Source organism: Lissotriton vulgaris, chromosome 2_2 (assembly GCF_964263255.1).
Source record: "Lissotriton vulgaris chromosome 2_2, aLisVul1.2, whole genome shotgun sequence".
Taxonomy (NCBI): Eukaryota; Metazoa; Chordata; class Amphibia; order Caudata; family Salamandridae; genus Lissotriton; species Lissotriton vulgaris.
In genome coordinates this window covers 88,889,004-88,911,951 of record NC_141688.1, presented here as the reverse complement: position 1 = coordinate 88,911,951, position 22,948 = coordinate 88,889,004, and positions in this window count along the sequence as shown.

Genomic DNA, 22,948 nt, shown 5'->3' with positions numbered 1-22,948 from the left:
GGCCTAGAGGGTCAGGGTGTTTCTACCCTGCCCCCTTTTCTTTAAAAAAAAAAAATTCTTGGCCTAGAGGGTCAAGGTGTTTCTACCCTGCCCTCTTTTCTTTTTTTTTAAACATTTCTTTTGTGACTCGTTCACCGAGTCACAAGATGGCTGCCAACACTTACTGGTTTGAAGTGTTGGCAGTCAATCAAATCTCAAACATGAGATCAGGAGGGTTCGCAGATCCACCGTGGCCATAGTTGTATATCTGAAAAATCTTTACATTTCTCAGGAACTACTGAACAGATTTTCACTACTTAGCAAAAAGAGTGCTTTCTGGACTAACAACTACCTTCTTGCCAAATTTGGTGTGATTTGGTTCAGCAGTTTGCTATGGAAATTAACATGGAGAAAAAGCGTTTTGGTACCCCCTCTGTTTCTCAGCCCCGCTTAACGGATCACCCAAACATTTTCATGACAGGAGCTGCAGTGGGCGTCAAATTCGTTTTTAACATTTTGTGAAGCTCCGTCAAACGACGCCAAAGTTATTGGCAAATCAAAAACAGCTTTTAATAGAAAAAAGGTCCTAAACAATAACTACCTACTGGAGATCGCCAGTAGGTGGTATAGTTAGGACCAAAGATTCCAAAGGAAAAGCATTTTTTGTTTTGCCAATAACTTTGGCGTCGCTTGACAAACCTCCATGAAAGCTTCACAAAACATCCCCTTTTTAGTTCTGCTGTGGTGTTGAAAGTTTCGGGGTGATCCATCAATCGAGGGGCTGAGAAAAAAGCAAGGTCCCAAAACACATTTTACTCATGTTAAGTCTATGGCGATTTTTTATTTTTTGAACACGACTACAGTCTGAACTGCTAAACGGACTTACACCAAATTTGGCAGAGAGCTAGATGTTGGTCCAAAAAGCGTGCTTTTTGTGATTTGGTGTAAATCCATTCAGTAGTTTCAGAGAAATAAACATTTTTAAAATATAGATATCCGGGAACGCGAGTCCTTGCAGTGGACTCTCAGACCCTACTAAATTTGATTGGCTCCCAATCCATCAACCAGGAAGTATTGGCAGCCATCCTGGGACTCGGCTTGAAGCAGAGTCCCAGAAAAAAAGTAGCAAAATAAAGAAAAAGGAGCCGGGTAGGAATATCCTGACCCTCCCAAATATAGTGGGGGGGGGTCCCACAGCCACCCACCGCAGTATAAAAGGATTTTTTTTTATTTTGCCACGGAGTCGTGGTTGGATTGACAAATGATTTGCAAATTATTTCAAATTCTTTTTTTCCAAAGCCTCTGGGTAGGTAAAATGCTAAGGGCATGAGAAAAATAAAGGTGGGGGTGCATGGAGCCCCCCTTTCCAGGGTAAATTAAACCCCAAGGACCACCACCTCCCTGGGCATTTCTTTATCTTTTATGTAGAGGGTGACCGCACAGTACCCCTGCGCCTGGGGACTACCACCTCGCCGGGGCTTGTTTCTTTAATTAATGGAGGAGACATCTTGGACCCCCTCCTAGCCCGGGGACCGCCACCCCCCCGGGGCTTTGCAGATAAATATTTGGGGGGACGGACTGACCCCTCCAAGCCTCAGGGCTTTGACTTTTATCAGTTGGGGGGCTGTGCGGACCCCCAACAGCCACTGGGACCGTCAGCTTCCCAGGGCTCTTTTTAAAGAGTTTGGGGGGCATGTGCCCCCTCCCGTACCCCGGGTACCGCCACCTCTCCAAAGCTTTAAATGTAATTAATTTGGGAGGAGGCGCACGCCCACCCGCAGTCACGGCAACCGCCACCTCCCTGGGTCAAAATCGAATATGGGAGGGGAAAGTGCATCCTCTCTACAGGAGCCCTAGATGGCCCTGGGTACCGCCACCCCCAGGGCCGGCTCCTGCATTGTCCCGGGGTGCCCACCAACGGGACACTGCACTTTGATATGGCGTGGCGCAAAAACTGCTCCCGCCAAGCCATAGCAAACATTCGACGTTCAGCAAGCGACAGCAAAAATGCTCTCGCTTGTGGAAAGCAGAGCATGTCATTTTCCCTTCCGGCTGTTAAGTGAGCGGGGAAACAGACATTGCTTTGAGATCCAGACAGCTCTCTGTGTATCAAAGCAATTCCGGCTCCCCGAGCTGGCAGGGACTGCAGGGGACTTGAGGCTCTCCCCGGGGTCCCCAATGTTTCAAAAGTCTGTTCCCTGGGTGAGAGCAGGTTACTCACACTACAGGCCGGGGGATGGGGAACCCCAGTTCTGAAATCGGCCCAAGAAGGGGGGCCGCACAGCCCCCCTCCCGTTTGAAAAATAAATAAATAAAAGAAAAAGGGAAAGCCCTGTGGGCTCTGCTGCCCCGTTACTTTATTTTAAAAAAAAGAAAGGCTTGGTCCTGGGGACGAAATCACCCCAGGAAATGAGGCTACGTATCCTTTTTTCCCTTTGTAATAAAAACCCCTGCAACTCGCAGGAGGCACAGCCCCCTTTCTCCACCACTCTGCAAACGCGCCACCAGGCCATTGAATTATATATACTTGCATTTAACCAACGAGGTAGCACTTACTAATTATCCAGTAGAAAGTACTCCAGTTAGGTAGGATAAATAGGCAGGTGTAGTTCCATTCTCCCATTTCACAAAAATAAAACCTCAATAGGAAGCATTTTGTTATGTTATGTTATCCACCATTTCTAATGCGCACGGCTACTTGGAAGTGTCCCCGCGCAAAAGCCTGTTCGGAGGAGAGCGGAGGTGAATGCAGCGGCAAGAAGGATAATCAAAAAGCAAGGTTTTCAAATATAAATATAGCAGGTGCCCCAGTTGAAGCTCCACTTCTGTAAAGGATAAATTATCCAAACTTCTTGGGCTTGGCGAAGATAAAGTAAGTGTAATTTCTCTGCAATTCCACTTTGAAAAACCATCCAAAATCCTGGCTGGTGAATGCATCATTAATGTATCAGATTGCACTCTCTTCAGTGGTGTCTGTGATGAGTGGGTTATTTCTTGCTGTCTCCTAGTGACAGCAGAGTCCATGGGTCTCCCTTTTAAATACCCTAAGTATGCAAATGCCCAAAATCCATAGCAGCACTCAGACACCCACTCACAGACACACACATGCACTCACATACCTACTCACAGACTCACACAGCAACTCACAGATCAATATGTTATGTTATGTTATGTTATTTTTATTTGTACCACGCACAGCTGCCCCAGCAAAGGGGCGTCCTGGCGCTTTGAGAAGGTAAACACAACACAGCATTAAAAGCGGGCAGAAAGGAGAAGAGACACAACAGATGAGCTAAACAAATAAAAAGGTCTTGATAGCCCGTCTAAACTGAAGGAGCTCATCGATGGCCCGGATTTGTGGAGGAAGAGAATTCCACCAGCTCGCTGCCAGGACTCGAAAGGAGCGGCCACCAATTCTGCTCAACTTAAAACGCGGGACCACTGCTAAGTTCTGGCCTAGCGATCTAAGAGTGCGAGAGGGAACATGGGGGATCAGCAGTTTCTCCAAGATTTGTGGGGAAGTACCCTTGAGGATTTTAAATGCAAGGCAGAGAACCTTGAATCTAATCTTCTGCTGCACAGGGAGCCAGTGGAGAGAGCGCAGGGCATTGGACACCGAGCACCGCCTAGGCAGACCTGTCACCAGTTGGGCCGCAGCGTTTTGAACCCGCTGGAGCCGCAGAAATTCTGACTGGTTAACCCCTGCCAGTAGGGAGCTGGCATAGTCCAGTATGGACAGCACTGATGCTTGGACCACCAGCTGTCTTGTGGGTGCATCAACGAATTTGAGGATGGGTCGAAGTCCTCTGATGATGCCATATCAAGAACCCGCCACCTTCTTGGTATGACAGATGAAACTCAGAGAAGGATCAAGCCACACAAAGTGGCACTCACAGACCTAGTCACAGACCCACACAGGCATTAACACACAGACCCATTTGTACCACTCACACATCCACTCACAGACCAATACAGACACTCACACACCCACTCACACCCACGTTCTCATAGGCCCAATCAGAGACCCATTCAGACACTCACAACCCAGCTCACGGACCCATACAGACACTCACACATGCCCTCACAGACCCACACAGGCACTCACACACCCACTCTCAGGGTTACAGGCTACAATTAGGAAATACAATTAAAAAAATCCTAAGCCACACCACTATCATCTTCCCAAAAACTGGGACTGCTATGCAATCAGCCTGGGTTTGATAAGTGGGATGCTATCGGAATTTCTACTATAGGGCACCAGGTGAAAAAGGGCAAATTCCTTACATTTGGGGAACTAAGGGAGAAATACGACCTGGCTCAGGAGGAGGTTTTTCGATACTTACAGATCCGACATGCATCAGCTGCCGCACTCCCAGACATGAGCAAGTTGCCAGAGTCGTCCCTTTTTGAGGATCGGCTGCTGTGCGAGCCAATTTTAAATAAATCAATCTCATTAACATACCGAAAACTATGTAATAACCTGCCAGACCCATTTCAGGTGCTCTGAGAAAACTGGCAAACTGATCTAGGACCCATCGAAGATGTATACGGGCAGGCGGCTCCGATATCCCAAGGGAGGCAGTTATCACCCTCCATTTCCGTTTGATACAACTCAAAATCCTACAGCTACAATTAGCTAAAATTGGTTTGAGACCAGACTCACTTTGCTTGCGGTGCTGCCACCAAGACGCAACCTTTTTCCACACTATCTGGGACTGTCCGATCATATGACCCATATGGGACGGGGCAACAAAACATATACAGGATGCACTAGGGAAGGAACTAACCCTTACACCAACACTCGGGCTCCTCAACATATGGGAGGCAACTTACCTCACGGAGGTGGAACAACAACTGGCTACGTTGGGGTTCACCTTAGTAAAACATGAAATAGCTAAAAGGTGGAGAGTGTAGGAGAGACCATCACACAGGGTATGGGCAATGAAACTAGATAAGTGCATGATCGCTGAGAAGGAGGTTTTTTAATCAAAGCGATGCCCTAAGAAATAGAACAACAAATTTGGGCAAATGGAATGTGTATCGGGGGGCTGTGTATTTCCCCAACTGTAGAAATGGAAATACTGCAAAATAGGGCACAAGCTAAATTCCATATCTCGAGCCTGCCAGTTCCATCTCTGCTAGCTCCTCCACTGATGGATTTTTTGCCGATTACTTTGAAGGATTCTCTATCCATCCTTGTATCCCTTAAATCTGGGTCTCCTACTGATCCGTGTCCTGCTAGGCTGCTTGCAGGGGTTACAGAGGTAGTTAATCTGGAGGTGAATGCTATTATACATTTATCACTTCAGAATGGCATTGTCCCCCTGGTATGGAAGGAGGCTAAACTCTCCTGAAGAAGCCTTCCTTAGACCCAGACACACTTACCAGCCCTATTTCTCTTCTTCCCGCAGGGGCCAAGATATTCGAGAAAGCAGTCTTTAGGCAGTTATCCACTTTTGTCGAGTCGTCTGGTGCTCTTCATCCGGCTCAATCCGGATTTAGGGCATCATATAGCACTGAGACCGCTCTTGTGGAAATATCAGAAGCTATAAGGGAATGTTTGGACGGGGGCGGCAGAGCCGCCCTGATTTTATTGGATCTCTCTGCTGCCTTCGACACGGTCCCTCATCAACAACTTCTTTCTAGGCTCTCTCAAATTGGTGTGTCTGGCTGGGTTTGGAAGTGGCTTAAATCCTTCCTAGAAGATCGTACACAGCAGGTCTGGATGCCACCTTTTTCCTCTACCCCTTGGAAAGTGGCTACTGGTGTTCCCCAGGGCTAGACTCTGAGCCCCTTGCTCTTTAACATTTATATTACACCTCTGATCTTTCTCACAGAGGAGCTGGGTGCTAAAGTCAAAGCTTATGTGGATGACACCCAGCTCCTCTTCACTTGAAAGGAAAGTGAGGTGTCCCCCACAGCAGCCTAGTGTTGCGGCTGTCTTCGAATGGCTGGCTCGGGCACAGCTGAAGTGCAATGAGGGCAAGTCTGAGGTTCTTCTTTATGGTTCCTTCCCTCCGTCCTTTAGGGAGACTCTGTGGCCACCAGAGTACCCCTAGCCTAAGTCATCTGGCACCCCTGCAAAAAATCTGGGGATCTGGTTTGGGGAGGATCTCAGATTTATCGCTCAAATAAAGCGACTGGTGGGGACGTGCTTCGGTATCCTAAAATCTCTTAGGAAGTTCTTCCCTCTGTTACCTAGATCAGCTAGGGAAATGGTGACTCGGGCACTAATCCTGTCCTGCATTGACTATGCCAATGATCTGTATATTGGACTGTAGATATCAATAAGGACTAGCTAAGTAGTGAGAGGAAGACTCAATTAGGTACGCGTGCCAGTAAACCATTTGGTTTGTTCATGAAGCCCTCACCCATCAACCTAGTTGGTGGCATGCTTCATCATCGGGCCCACCACAGTGACACCGAATGTATCCCGGGTGTGCTCCAACGCCAGAAATACTGCGGAGCTGGTATGATTGCTGAGTGTGCGGTGTAATGAGTGAGTAAGTGAAGGTTTAAAAGCTATACAGTGGGTCCCAGTACCCGAGGGTAAATAGATAAACTTTAATCACTGGGCCCCTGTTAGCAACTAAAAGGCAGTCAGACGTGCTGGAGTGCGGATTAAGACCTCCTGCGTCCTGTGTGGTCTACATGTTTCAGCCAGGCCTTTTGAAACTGGCTTTCCTCAGGACCATTGAGTATGTGAACAAAGTGCAAGTAAATAATAAAATACTAAATTATAGTGATTGTGTTTTTTTTTATAAATGTGTTGCACTCCCTAAGGTGCGTTATATGTCAGAGGGGGATTCCCTCTTGCTTTACTACACATAAAACATATAGGACATAGACAGACGTACAGGGTAGAGTCATATTAGCATAGTATGCTGATTGCACAACATTTGCTGGCTGGTAAAGTGTGTGCTCGACCTACATGAGGCTAAAGTGTGGTCATGTCAATGACATAACTGTATATTGGACTCCCAGGGTATCAGTCAAAAAAACTACAAGTAATACAGAATGCGGCTGCCAGGGTTCTGTTGCAGATCCCTGGGTGCGCAAGCATGAAACAGCATCTACGGGACTTGCACTGGCTGCCTGTAGTCTATTGAGTCCAGTTCAAGGCCCTTACTCTGGCTCATAGAGCCCTGCATGGTCTAGGCCCGCTCTACCTCCAAAGCCGGTTTTCCTTTTATGTTCCTCGCAGAAATCTCTGCTCTGCTACCCAGCGCCTGATTGCCATTCCCGCTTTCGTAGGGTTCGGCTAGGGGGTAGTTCCCTTTCTGTTAAGGCTGCAGAGGCCTGGAATTCTCTTCCTCTGGAGCTACGCAATATTATGCTATTTAAGAAACAAGACCTTCCTCTTCAATCAATTCACCTAATATCGCTGCTTTGCTGTTATGTTCACCAGCCGCGCCGGGACACTCTTGAGTATCCGTGCGCGATACAAATGTTCAATAACATAACATAACATAACTCAGTGACTGAAAATTGTACATTCCTTAACATTATGAAGATACTCTACAAAGGGCTGTACTGTTTATTTCTTAATGTCTGTGACTTTCAAAGTTTAAAGTTAATACAAATATATATATTTTTTAAATCCTTAGAAATTCACTGAAAAAAACAAAGGTTACAGGGACATTATAGTTAGGAAATAGAACATTAAAACCCCTTTAAAATTCACTGAAAAAAACAAAGGTTACAGGTATGTTATAGTTAGGAAATAGAATGTTAAAAAAACTTGATAAAATCATTGAAAAAAAACCAAAGGTTACAGGGATGTTATAGTTAGACTCACATTTCACTCATACAAAACTATTGAAATTCAGCAGTTATAGTTACCTGTGCTAACTATAACCTATGCCCCCAAAATGCACTGCTTATGACCTCACATATTACCTCACTCATGACATGGTTAGTGACATCACTTATGACTTCTCAAATGACATTACTGATTACATGATCCACAGACCCACTTACACCCCCATCAACCTCATACACCCACTCCCACACAACCAATCACATATCTATTCATGTACTAACACACTTATACAAAGAGCCCCAGACATATCCATTCACTCATACTGTCACTCATACAACCAGGTATTCACCCATACCGCCACTCATGCACCAACTCACTATCCAATATAGCTACTATTACTTTCAGTCATACAGACACTTAAACACCCGCTCATACACCAATACATTCACTCACACACTGAGTCAGTCACCCATATAGCTGATCACACACCTACTCACCCTTAGTCACCCACACAGCCACTCACTCACCCAGATAGTTACTCACACACCCACTCACTTACTCATACAGATACTATAACATGTAGTCACTCACCTATAGTCACTGTCAAGCATACACTCACCATAAACCACTCTCACATTCACTCAGTCACCCAAACACTAATTATACATGCACTCACCCATACAACCACTCACACACCCCATCACTCACCTATACATACCCACTCACTCACCCATACACCACTGACACACCGTCATTCACTCACACAGTTACTCACTCCCCCTTATAGCCACTAACACACCCACTCACATACCAGTACAGCCACTCACACAGCCAATCATTCACTCATACAACCACTCACACACTTATAGAGCCACTGAGACACCCACTCACACATGGATTCACACACCCACTCACATAATATGTGTTACAAATAGTATTACTCATTAGTAGGACAAAACGAATACTCATTTATCTTTTATAGTATCTTAGTATATATGTTTAACACTCCAAAATATTTACGAAACACACTCGCTGGATGATTTCATCTGTGACATCAGTCTTGTCATTTGAGATAACATGAGTGATGTCATCAAGAGAACAAGCGCCACCATTACGATGCAGCACTCCTGAGGCAAAATAGCCGGGAGACATTTTTTTAAAATTGTGATTATTCTGTGTTACTCTGTGCTTTTAAAATTACTCTACTCACCAGTACCAGCTTGCACTTTACAGCGGATTTATCGCTGATAGCTCAAGGAACAGGACGCTTCTACGAGCGCTTTGCCTCGCCCTCAGGCCACGCCCCTTTTTAGGCCACGCCCACTCCGACATCATAAAGGGACGCTGAGAACAAGCGCCACCATTACGATGCAGCACTCCTGAGGCAAAATAGCCGGGAGACATTTTTAAAATTGTGATTATTCTGTGTTACTCTGTGCTTTTAAAATTACTCTACTCACCAGTACCAGCTTGCACTTTACAGCGGATTTATCGCTGATAGCTCAAGGCGCAGGACGCTTCTACGAGCGCTTTGCCTCGCCCGCAGGCCACGCCCACTTCCCCTGGCCCTCCCCTCTCCAGCTTTAAATCATGTGCGTTCCCAGGAAGCGCAGCGGACGAGCGCAGCGAGAGCGCCGTTTGCGCGCCGAAGGCGCGCTTAAGGCAAGCTCGTCTGCGATCGTCCGCGCCCGGCCGGGCCCAAGGGCCACGTCCCCTGGTTCCCCCAGAGGTGACAGACTGGTATATAGCCCTGACCTCCTATGGAAGCTGCGGCCACCTACTTCTCCCAAGTGCGGATCCCTCTTACACCCCCTGGAGATCCTGCGACACTGTAAGTACTGCAACTTAGATCTATGCACTATAACCAACAAACCCAAAGTCGAGCTAAAGAACTACTCCATGCTTCTCCTCAATTGTAGGTCTCTTGTAAAACACTGCCTAGAGATCTCCCTATTATTAGAGGAACACTCCCCAGATGCAATGTTCCTGACCGAGACATGGCTGAACCAAGACTCTCAGCCAGACCTAGCTCAAACTATCATCCCAGGATACCAGATAGCGCGAGCCGACCGACCACTGGGCAGAGGTGGCGGCCTCGCGATCATATATAAAGAAAGCTACACTTGTCGCCACTTATCGGACGATATTGAAGATTGTGAGAATCTCTCCTTCTCTATCGAATTTTCTCCCAATGCCTGCTTTACCGGTATTCTCATTTACCGCCCCCCCGGTCCCATAGGACAATTTAATACATCTTTACTCTCGGTGACCTCCCAGTCGGTTATCTTTTCCTCCAACTTCTCCCTACTCGGAGATTTCAACATTCATTTCGACAACTCACTAGACCCCTCGGCACAAGAAACCCAGTCAAGCTTGGCCGCATGTCAACTCGAGCAACGAGTGCCATCTGCTACACACGAAAAGGGGCACTTGCTAGATCCGATCTTCAGCAACTGCGTCCAGCTCAAAGTGGGCAGCATAACCAGACTTCCTTGGTCAGATCATTTTTTAATAGCTTTCAATTGGACCACGAGTAAACCACCCTCTTCCTTATTTACCACGTGGAAAACTCGTAACTGGTCCAAACTCCCCACTGACAACTGGGTTCAAGCTTTATGTACTACGAGACCTTCCCTCTCCCAAGACCCAACCCTTAACAATAAAAAATACGAGGAATGGATAACCACCTCTCTGGACCGGGTCCTCCCAGAACACGCACCAAAGTCCAAGAGACATAGCAAAACTGCTCCCTGGTACACAGAAGAGCTCAGGAACCATAAACGCCTCTGTAAAAGACAGGAGAGAAAGTGGCGCACTTCATACAATCCCGAAGAAAAAGCCACCTATAGGGAAATGATCAGGAACTATAAGCTTGCAATTAAATCCTCGCAAGCTGCCTTCTACAATTTTAAAATCACCATGGCAAAATCCAAATCTAAAGAAATTTTTCGCATAGTCAAATCCCTGATCAAACCCCCATCTCCGGTCACAGACAACAATAACTCACCGACCAAGTGCAATGATCTGGCGGAATTCTTCTTCCAAAAAATTAATAAAATTTATCTCTCCTTCCCTAATCCATCTACTGATTCCCCTGGTCAAAACCCGCACTTGACAGTAAATCTGACCAAGTGGTTGGAGTCTCTCCCCCTTATAACATTGGAAACCGTACAGAAACTGGCACAACAAATAAAATCCGGCTCCCCGTGTGACCCTGCCCCCCCAGGCTCACTAAATCTTGCCAGTGTTGCTATTTTCCCTACGCTCCTGGATCTCATGAACTCCTCTATAACCAGCAGGACGGTCCCTTCAACATGGAAGCACGCTATGGTACGGGCTCTATTGAAGAAACCTTCCCTTGACCCGGCCAACCCCAGTAATTATCGCCCGATCTCGTTACTCCCCTGGGCGTCGAAAATTCTGGAGAAACATGTCAATACCACTCTGACAACATTTTTTGAGGAAAACCACCTCCTCGACTCCTCCCAAACAGGTTTTCGTACCAAACATGGGACAGAGACCGCTTTATTGGCAGTGACTGAGGAGGCAAGACGGCTCCTGGATTGAGGAGGATCAGTGGCAGTGATCCTCCTCGATCTAAGTGCCGCATTTGACACGGTACATCACAAAATCTTGCTAACCCGCCTTGCCGACTTAGGAGTGACCGGAGACGCCCTGACATGGTTCAACTCTTTTTTATCTGACAGAACCTTTCAGGTCTTCGACGGCACATCCCGCTCATCAACTCGCCCCCTGGGATGCGGAGTTCCCCAGGGCTCCTCTTTAAGTCCTACGCTCTTCAACGCATACATGAAGCCACTGGCTGAGGTAGTTCGTCCGCATGGTGTCAAGATCATCTCCTATGCGGACGACACCCAGCTGGTGGTCTCCCTTGCTGAGAAGAGCGGCCTCCAGTCGCCACCAGACCTAGCGGCCTGTTTGGAGGATGTAAAGAAGTGGATGATGAGCTCATGCCTAAAGCTAAACGACGATAAAACCGAGCTGATGATCCTGGGCCCAGCCTCCCCCGCCTCCATAGACCTGATCTGGCCATCAAGCATGGGAATGGCCCCACCCCCCAGAGACAACATTAAAAGCTTGGGCGTCTGGCTCGACAAGTCTATGAGCCTTAACACACAGGCCACTAAGATCTCAGCTACCTGCTTTGGCCTCCTTAGGGTGATTAAGAAAGTCCTTCTCCTCCTCTGTTCTGAGGCCAAACAGATAATTATACAGGGCCTCATCCAATCTCGTTTGGACTTCAATAACGCCCTTTATTTGGGAGCACCAGACTATACCCTACAGAAGCTCCAACGCACCCAGAATTGTGCTGCCAGAGCGCTGCTGGGAATCCCCCGGAGGACTTCAGTAAGAACCGGTTTAAAGACCCTGCACTGGTTACCTGTCAGGGACAGAGTAAAATTTAAATCACTCTGTATCGCCCACCAGACATTCTGGGAAACGGGCCCAGACATCAATCGCCCCCTGATTTCTCCCTACAGGCCCAACAAATCTCTTCGCTCTTCAACAGCATTTTTGGCCGAAATCCTCAGAATACGCAGAGCCAGAGCAGGAGGACGCTCCTTCTTGTATAATGTTTCCAAACTCTGGAACTCCCTCCCTCTGCAGCTGAGGAACAACCCCAACCTGACTACGTTCCGGAAACAGCTAAAAACTCTGCTATTCAATGCCTAAAAGTAACCTCAAGAGTGCTTCTTCTGTTTTAGCGCCTGGACGCCTCAGGGCAGCTGCAGCGCTCTACAAGTCACATTTTCATTTCATTTCAGTCATTTCATCAGTGATGTCACTAACAATGTCATGAATGATGTAATATGTGAGGTCATAAGCAGTGCACTGCGGGGCATACGTTATAGTTAGCTCAGGTAACTATAACTGATGAATTTCAATGATTTTGTACGTGTTTAATGTGAGCCTCACTATACATCCCTGTAACTTTTGTTTTTTCTGTGTGTGTATATATGTGTGTAAGAGTGTATGTGTGTATATATATATGGGGCGCATCATGTGACCAAGCTCCTTTGTGGAGTGAAACGCGTCATGGATGGGCTTCTTTCCCTTTATTTTTATTAAATAAATTCACTCTGCTTTTCACCTGAAAATTGGATTTGGTGTCCGGCTTGCTGCGAGTGTGAAGGCGAGTTCGAGGTCCCCACCCGGTTTCCCTTCGCCGAGTATTTGCGGAACAGGAATATCGTTGCATATTATATATATATATATATATATATATATATATATCCAAAAGGAACACGCGCTATTAACAACGCTGTACAGGCCACACCAGCAATACTTGAAATGTTCTTGAATTAAAAGATTCACGGGCATGATGCGTTTCGAGTCCAGTGACTCTTCCTCATATGCCACTTGCTGCAATGTCAGTGGGTTCATTAGAGTTTAAATAACGTAGCTTCTAAGACATTGAAAAGGGATCAAGGTCTGTTTCTTCCAGTTAAAGGGACAGTTCTTTAAAGATTTTCTTATTGGTAAATTAACACTGTATTACGGTAGTATAACAAAGGTGAGTACTTATTTTTGTTTTAAGTTGGCAAGTAACCCCCAAGTGGTGCTGTTATCATGGTTCTCTTTGTTAAATGTTCTCGATAACTTTTAATTAACTCATCCGGGACAACATTTTCCAAAGTGCTCCATAACTGCCCTTTACAATCATGCTGGTGTTCAAAGTCGATTTCGGCAAAACCCCACTTAGTCCACAGTGTACCGAGTGCAAATCATGCTTTGAAACGAACAGTTCCATACCTCGGTCACGTTGCACAAGTTCAGTTTCACTACCACTGGGTTTCCGTGCAGCTTATTATTAATCTTCCATAGTCCTTGCCTCAAGTATGCAGTGCTGAGGGGAAATCCTCTGCAAATCCCAGCTGCTTGAAATGTCCATTCACCAAGTTAGGGCGGGCCTCACACGGTGGCCCTTCCATCTCAAAATCTGTTCATGTACGTTTTGGCAGCCGGAGGGCACTCCTTCAAAGAAAGCTCCGAGCTTCATTACATCACCCTGACAAAATGAAGTGCCTCTTCCTCGCGGATTGAGGCCCGTTGTGAGATGTGTCAGACACCTCTGTAAATCCAAAAGGAACATGCGTTATTAACAACGCTGTACGGGCCACACCAGCAATACTTGAAACGTTCTTTTATTAAAAGATTCACGGGCATGACGCGTTTTTAGTCCAGCGACTCTTCCTCTTATGCCACTTGCTGCAATGTCAGTGGGTACGTTCGAGTTTAAATAACGTAGTTTCTAAGACACTGAAAAGGGACCAAGGTCCGTTTCTTCCAGTTAAAGGGACAGTTCTTTAAAGATTTTCTTATTGATAATTAACACGATCACATAACCAAGCCAATCCACATACGATTCGTAAAAACACTGTACGACACAAAAATACATACGAGTTGCTTCCGGGTTACGCAGTACGGTACATCCGTACGTAAACAAGCAGCAGTTTCTGGCCCAGCAAGTATGATCCGTCCCTGCGACACTCCGTACGACCCTTCTTCTACAGGACCAAAAATCTGCCGTAAAAGCAGAGTCCGGCTCGAACCGCACCCCGGTACGCGACATACACGCCATGAACCCCAACATCCGTGTCATCCCAGTCCTGTATGCCTACGACCTGGTGCATAGAAACCGATGACGGCGCAGATGGTGAGAATTACGTACCGTAACAAGGATAGTGTACCTGTACGGTGCGTCATACATTTCCAAATATACCTTCATTGTCATAGAGATACGAGCCGCACGCACGCCATGAATGTCGGGGTACGGTGCATCACACGCGTTCGGGTATGGCACCATTGTAAGAGATACGAGCCGCACGCACGCCATGAATATTGGGGTACAGTGTATCACACGCGTTCACGTATGGCACCATTGTAATAGAGATACGAGCCGCACGCACACCATGAATATTGGGGTACGGTGCGTGGCACATGACGGGTGGATGGATATGACTCCCAGAAGTGCCCAACAGTATAGGGGTGGGTCAATAGGACTCCCAGAAGTGCCCAACAGTATGGGGGTGAGTGGATAGGACTCCCAGAAGTGCCCAACAGAATGGGAGTGGGTGGATAGGACTCCCAGAAGTGCCCAACAGTATGGGGGTGGGTGGATATGACTCCCAGCAGTGTTCAGACATATGAGGGGTGGGTGGATAGGACTCCCAGAAGTGCCCAACAGAATGTGGGTGGGTGGATATGACTCCTAGCAGTGTCCAGACATATGAGGGGTGGGTGGATATGACTCCCAGAAATGCTCAACACTATGGGGGTGGGTGGATAGGACTCCCAGCAGTGTGCACACATATGAGGGTGGGTGGATAGGACTCTCAGAAGTTCCCAACCGTATGGGGGTGGGTGTATAGGACTCCCAGCAGTGTGCACACATATGAGGGGTGGGTGGATAAGACTCCCAGCAGTGGCCAACAGTATGGGGGTGGGTGGATATGGCTCCCAGCAGTGTTCAGACATATGAGGGGTGGGTGGACAGGACTCCCAGAAGTGCCCAACAGAATGGGGGTGGGTGGATAAGACTCCCAGCAGTGTCCAGACATATGAATGGGGGTGGTGAATATGACTCCCGGAAGTGCCCAACACTATGGGGGTGGGTGGATAGGTCTCCCAGCAGTGTGTACACATATGAGGGGTGGGTGGATAGGACTCCCAGAAGGGCCCAACAGTATGAGGGTAGATGTATAGGACTCCCAGCAGTGTGCACACATATGAGGGGTGGGTGGATATGACTCCCAGCAGTGGCCAACAGTATGGGGGTGGGTGGATATGGCTCCCAGCAGTGTTCAGATATATGAGGGGTGGGTGGATAGGACTCCCAGAAGTGCCCAACAGTATGAGGGGTGGGTGGATAGTACTCCCAGCATTGCTCAGATATAGGGTGGTAGTTATCATCATCATACAGCTACATGGGTGTAGGTTTATATCCCTAACCTGTGAGTGTCCTGATAGTGCCATAGCAACACATCACACACAGCAGTGTGCCACTCCATGGAGGATGGACTTCTGGCACACACTGCATGACACACAACATGTGTGTGTGTGATGTTCGATCCCATGTCCATACCCACTCATGGAGGTTGCAGGCAACCTACACACCCTACCATCATGACACAATACTGTATAGTAATGTGACAGCCCACCAAACCAAGAGACGGCGAAAGGGAACACACACTGTCATGTACATCCCTGGTCCTGGTGGTGGTCAGACCACCAACATGTACTCTCCCATGGAAGGAATAGGGTTGAAACACCTCAGATACAATGCACAAAATTGTGAGTCATGTGTGCAAAATTGTGAGTCATGTGTGCAAATACACTACATAGGGGTAGGTTTTGATTGCATATTTGCATAGTGGGGAAAGGGTGAATGTGTCCATGAAGGCATTTCTACATACTCTACACACATGTACAGTGAGTAGCATGGATGGCACAGACTAATGAGCAGTAGTCATCTGTGAGCAGGCATGGCCATTGCTAAAGGGAACAGTCAACGAAAAAGGAAATCTGCACACAAGTCAGAACAACAATTGTGCAACTGTATGTAGTGAAGAGCTCATGTGTCACTGATTAATGAACACTCCTTGTGACAATGCCTCTAGCCAAAATGAACACACACAACCAAAGATCAATAGCTGCAACATTGTGATGGCACATCATCACCATCATAAAATAGACATGTTACAGAACCCCAAAACATTACCATGACACCAACTTCTAGGCCCACAGCACCAAAAGCAAGTACCTGAAATGCAATAGTTTAGAATGAAAAATAAAATGCTTTATTCAGCTCAAAATTCAAATGATTCAAAAAATGAGTCCAGGCTCAAACAAGGCCAATGGCCAGTCCACAATAAAGTCTGTATGTGGGATGTTGGGGAGCTCGTCGACCCCAAACTTGCCTGCACATGTAGGAGCTAAAAGGTTGGTGAGCTGTGGGGGGCATCATCTTGGTCCTGGCCAGGCATCACAGGGACAGAAGAGGGAAGGGTAGGTGTTGTGGGTGCGGGGGGGGGGAAGAATCCTCCTCAGTGGCTTGTGCAGCGCCAAAGGTGAAAATAAATTCAGCGCTGCACACTGCTGCCAGTTCCGCCAGACTACCACCTGCACCTGGGGAAACTACGGGAGTGGAGTTAGAGGGCTGTGAGTCAAGCGGACTACGTCTGTGGCTGCGTGCATGCCGTCTGTCCCCAGTCCCTGTGGGTGTGCCTGCACCCCTCTGAGATTGCGTGCCTGGAGATCTGCGCTTAGACTTTGGTGATGGTGATATTCTGGTTGGGGCTGTTGCTGTGCGTGATCTTGTACGTCTGTATGTGCCTTGGACAGGTATGAGAGAGGGGGTGTGGATAAATCCGAAGGAGGGGGGGGCGGACCGCTGCAGGAGGGATACTGCTGCCGTCAGTGAGGACTCCATGGACGTTAGAATCTGACGTTGGTCAGACATCATACCTGATATGCCCTCCATAAATGACAACAACTGTGTCAGTATGCCAGTGTGGCCATGGAGGACAGTCAGCATTGATGTCTGACCAACCTGAATCTGCCGGAGTATGCCCACAGACTCTGCACTGAGGGCAGCAGGGGCGACATGGGCAGGGACTGCGGTGCCGGGGCCAAAGGAGACATGGGGGCAGCACAGACAGAAGAGACACTAGCAACTGGGAGGGTGGAGATGGGTCTGGAGGAGGCCGGGACAGAAACAGAGATAGAAGATGCTGTTGCTGCGTATACCCCCTCCTCCTGGGAGTCAGAAGATGATCCGTACGCATGGTAGGAAGTGTCGCCTTCCAAAGGTACGGATGGCTGACTCCCCTCACCCTCAGTGCCACTGGCTCCCGCCGACTCCTTAGCGGTGGTGGCACTGTGGCTGGGTCCCTCCTCTTGGTCAGTGCTCATGTCTCCTCCTTCTGGCTCGGTTGATGATGCTGTGGGCAAGGAGAAGAAACAAAAATGCATCAGTCACCTGTACACATCTGACACATGAGCACAAAATCAGTTGGTCACACTGCTTAGCTGTTGGTTTGTTTAATTTTGACTTATTTCATTATCAAATAAATTGCGAAGTCCGGCTGGACTTCATGTTCATTATAGCGCAGATTGTAGCCTATAATTATTCTAATGGTTATTATTTTTTCTTGTCAAGGACCGTTGTTGTTTACTTTGATTGATACCCCAGATCCTTGCTTACCTAGTGGGTTCCCTTGTCTCTTGGTAATAATACATTGCAAATCATGGCATGTATCATGAGTAACAGCCAGATAGCTCTGCACATATTTGAGACTAGTACTGACCAGTTGGTATTGACACAATGCTACTCGGACACAAGGATACAAAGAACACACCAGGCCCAAACTTGAATGAGAGTTACACTTAGAAGATTCTGTTGGTTTACATGAGAGCAGATCCATACAATGAAGTGATGCCACTTAAAGTGCACAAACAAAAAAACAGTTGTGGTGGCCCTCAGGGCAAACTAACCCACCTCACTCCCCAAGATGACACCACACTCAGAGCCCTGTAAGTACATTTGGGTAATCAAAAATGTAAAGAATGGTTTACATCTTGTGACTCACAGTACTTCACACATTCAGCATGTATTGAATGTGTACATTCGCCAACTTGTGAAGAGAACACGTATGTGCCTGCATGAAAGAACTCTCACAAGGAAATGCACTCAATAAACATAGACACATTCACTTAAACAGCTGGCAACCTATCAGATGGAACACTGTTAGAAATAAATGGCTTTGCAGATGTGCCATATACATGGGCCAACGAAGGTCTTGATGGCATGACACACATTAGTCTGTACAATGGAGAACAAAGGAGTTGTAAAACCTCAAGACCACTGTGGGGACATGACTATGGAGATCAACGCACAACATTAATCACCAACACTGGCCTCATTCAAAAACTGGCATCTTGTAACACAAAATTTGCTAATGTTGTTTCGTGTGCACTACCTTGTGAGACAACTATCATGCAGGCATATAAGTGTTACTTACACAAATCGTGATATGTACACATTCAAAACATAAAGAAATAATGACAAGTTTTGGTAGTGCCAGGGTACAATCATTAATGAGAGTCAACTTGAAATATGTCAGTCTTCACAGGGGCATCTATTACCTGATCATGCAGTTGCTAGCACATAAGACCTACTGGCTGTCATGTGAAGTGGCCCACATGTCCCAAATCAGGACAATGCTCAAGCTAATGGGCCTGCAATTGTGAAAAAACAAATCATAGCTGCATCGTGGACACACCCTCATCCCCAGGCAAAATGACAACACAGTAGTGTGCACACTATGACAGAACAGCGTTTCACTAGAACTACATACATGTGGCAAAAATGAATGAGGCACAATCATGTCTGGAAACAATTTACATAGGCTGTCAAGCACAAAATGAAAGCTCTGCCCAACATCACAGGGGAAGTGCATGGTAAAACATCGACCAGCCAATTCTCACCCACAGGTCACACCTGGCAAGGCAAAATCAGGCATGCCCATTAGACCTCCCCTGCACAACACCCCCATCCCTCAGTCAATGTGATTGATACAGATCAAGAAGTGAGAATACAGAATCTGGGTACCAAAAACTGTGCAGCAACAATTCCAAAAGTAACACAAGCTCACCTCGTGGGAATGCCAATACATATTAGTCACAAACAAACAACCACAGATTGTTGTGAATTGGCACACAGACACTACCCAGTGTGACCATGCACAAGCCAAATCTTGTATCCATGTCCAGTGGGCACATGTAGCAGACACAGGAAAAAATCCAAACTATGCCAGGGACCAACGCCACAGAGGCAGACCCATGCTGAACACACATTGAATGGGCACAGTGTTGGATGACACACATGATTAGGAGGCCAGGGTGTTTCTGGTGACTGTAGTGGGCATACTGATCCGTGGTTATGGAATGAGCTGACTGTACCATGATTAACCGTCATGACACTATGCAGATCTCCCAACTGATGTACATCATGTCTTAGAACACAACATGGGTCATGCATGCTGCAAGGGTGTGCAGTTAAAACCTTACACTCCTATGTTGAAACTCATCATCAGTGCAACCAAATATGAAGAACAAACACAGTGCACAGGTCATGGCACAGGCAAGGTACCAACACATGTCACAGACCTCCCTCCCACATGATGCGCACATCAATGTGCAGTCTAATTACCTGGCACCCTAGAACACGTGCAAATGCCCAAAAACACAGACCAGGGGACACATGTGGAGGAGGGGTGTAAGGGATGAAAAAGGGCACCAGCTGAATATGGGGTATTGAAACTACAATGCACAAATAGCCTGTCTGACCAGACACCCCAACTGTGGGAGTGTTTCCAGGCGTCATAGCACCTCAAGTAGCAGGTAAAAACACAACACTACAAACAGCCATGTACCTACCCCCCTCTTGCTGCTCTCTCCTGCAACTGCCTATGTAGGTCGGGAAAGACCACTTCCAGGACCCGGAGCATGTGGGGGTTGAGGTAACGGCTTCCGCCATGCCGGTGTGGAGGTGACAGCTTCAGCTGGACCCGGGCGATACGCCGGGTCCAGAACCGGATGTCCTGCCACCTCTTCCTGATGTTGCTCAGCCGCCGGCGAGGGCCCCCCACAGACCTGACAGCCCGACAACGTCCAACCAGATCTCCCCCTTCTCATAGGCAGTTTACCTGTCAGGAAGACAAAGTGAAACAACATCACTACTCCTGCTCCATGTCCCAGAGACACACAATTGCACTACATTGATGATGTGTACAGGCCATAGGATTCTGACAGGACTTGCATCATCGTACATGTGAATTTGGCCTGTGGGTAAACCCCAATGCACTACATGCCTATGAAAGACAACAGATGGCATAAGGGGGGCAACACACTCACTAATCATGGCACATTCTGTACAACACATGCAACTACAGGGTGTGGGACAGCACCTGGCAAGCAGTCACATTTCCTACTCCACTTAACAACCCTCAGCACACCAGACAGATACACCGTGGCACATATCACTCGCCTGTCACTGACCACAGTAGGTACAACCCTCACTTTGCACATGTGCCACTTCACAAAAAGGTGTCACAGGTGTCATGCTAACTTTGCTAGTCAGGCACACAGCACTGCTCACTTGTCATATCAAATGGCCTGAGCTGATGCATACGCCATGCAGCTGCGGTGCAACACATCACATGCACACTCACCCAAATGACAAGGAACATTCACACACATCAATGTCCATGAGGTCAAAAACATCATTTGTTTAATATCACCACTGGTCCCCACAAGTCATAAACATCTATGAGTACATTCAGCTGCCAGCCCAGGGGAAACACTGTTACATCTCAGGATATTTGTGAATGAAGCCACCAAGGTCTAGCATGCCTGAATGTGGCATTCACTATGCATTGAATGTCACAGTAACACAATTCAAGTGAGGAGTGAACACACATGAACGACATCATGCTCTGCATGAGAGACACCACCATGTACACCCACTGGGATTCTCTCAAAACCACATTGCATGTCTGTACCACCAATACTCAATGCCTGTTGTGACACCCACACAACAGGTGCACAGTCAAAGCTAGTACAGTCAACACTCACCTGCTCCCCTGGTCTCCCATACAGCTTGCTGTACTGTGGTAGGAGGGCATCCAGCAGGGCCTGGTTTTCCTCATCCAAAAATGCTGGTGCGCTCTCCATCGTACGTGACATAACAGTCCAGGGAATGCAGAGACAGCAGCAGTGTGGTCCACTCCAATGTTGTGCAGGCAAGGGCTCTCTCACAGACACATGCAGCCTTAAATCTGTGCACACACACACGCACGTAATGGAGGTGTACGGTTCGCTCGCGTATGGCACGATTTCAATAGTGAAATGTCCCGCACACACGCACATAATGGAGGGGTACCGTTCGCTCGCGTATGGCACCATTTCAATGGTGAAACATCCTGCACAAACGCACGTAATGGAGGGGTATGGTTCACTCGCGTATGGCACGATTTCAATAGTGAAACGTCCCGCACACACTCACGTAATGGAGGGGTACGGTTCAAGCAAGGACGGCACAATTTAATAGTGAAATGTCCCGCACACACGCACGTAATTGAGGGGTACGGTTCGCTCACGTATGGCATGATTTCAATGGTGAAACGCCCTGCAGACATGCACGCAATGGAGGGGTACAGTTCGTTCGCGTATGGCACAATTTCAATAGTGAAACGTACCGCACACACACATGTAATGGAGGGGTACGATTCGCTCACGTATGGCACAATTTCAATAGTGAAAGGTCCCGCACACACGCACATAATGGAGGGGTACGGTTCAAACAAGGATGGCACGATTTCAATAGTGAAACATCCCGCACACACGCAGGTAATGGAGGGGTATGGTTCAAACAAGGATGGCACGATTTCAATAGTGAAATGTCTTGCACACACGCATGTAATGGAGGGGTACGGTTTGCTCGCGTATGGCACGATTTCAATAGTGAAACGTCCCACACACACATGTAATGGAGGGGTACGGTTCACTCGCGTATGGCACGAGTTCAATAGTGAAACGTCCTGCACACACGCACGTAATGGAGGGGTACGGTTCAAACAAGGATGGCACAATTTCAATAGTGAAACGTCCCGCACACATGCACATAATGGAGGGGTACGTTCGCTCATGTATGGCATGATTTCAATAGTGAAACGTCCCGCACACACGCACGTAATGGAGGGGTACGGTTCAAACAAGGATGGCACGATTTTAATAGTGAAACATCCCGCACACACACACGTAATGGAGGGGTACGGTTCAAACAAGGATGGCTATCAAGATCCTGTCATTTTTACTTACATGAGCAGACCCTAGGTGTTGCAGGCTGTGATATAGCACAGGGCATCTGATCTTGTTGTACAATCAATGTGTGATGTCCTGTTGACACATGTCATGTGTGCTTGGGCACTATGTGGTACACATCACCTTCACACTTGGCCCATATGTATCATTGTGCACATGTAGACATGCAGATCAACACTGGGATGGCACAGTCATCACTACGGTCACCAGTTCCATGATGCCAGGGACCAGGGCAATTTGTCAATTGACAATTTGTCACTCAGCATGACCCTATGTGACTATGTCCAGTGTGTGTCATGT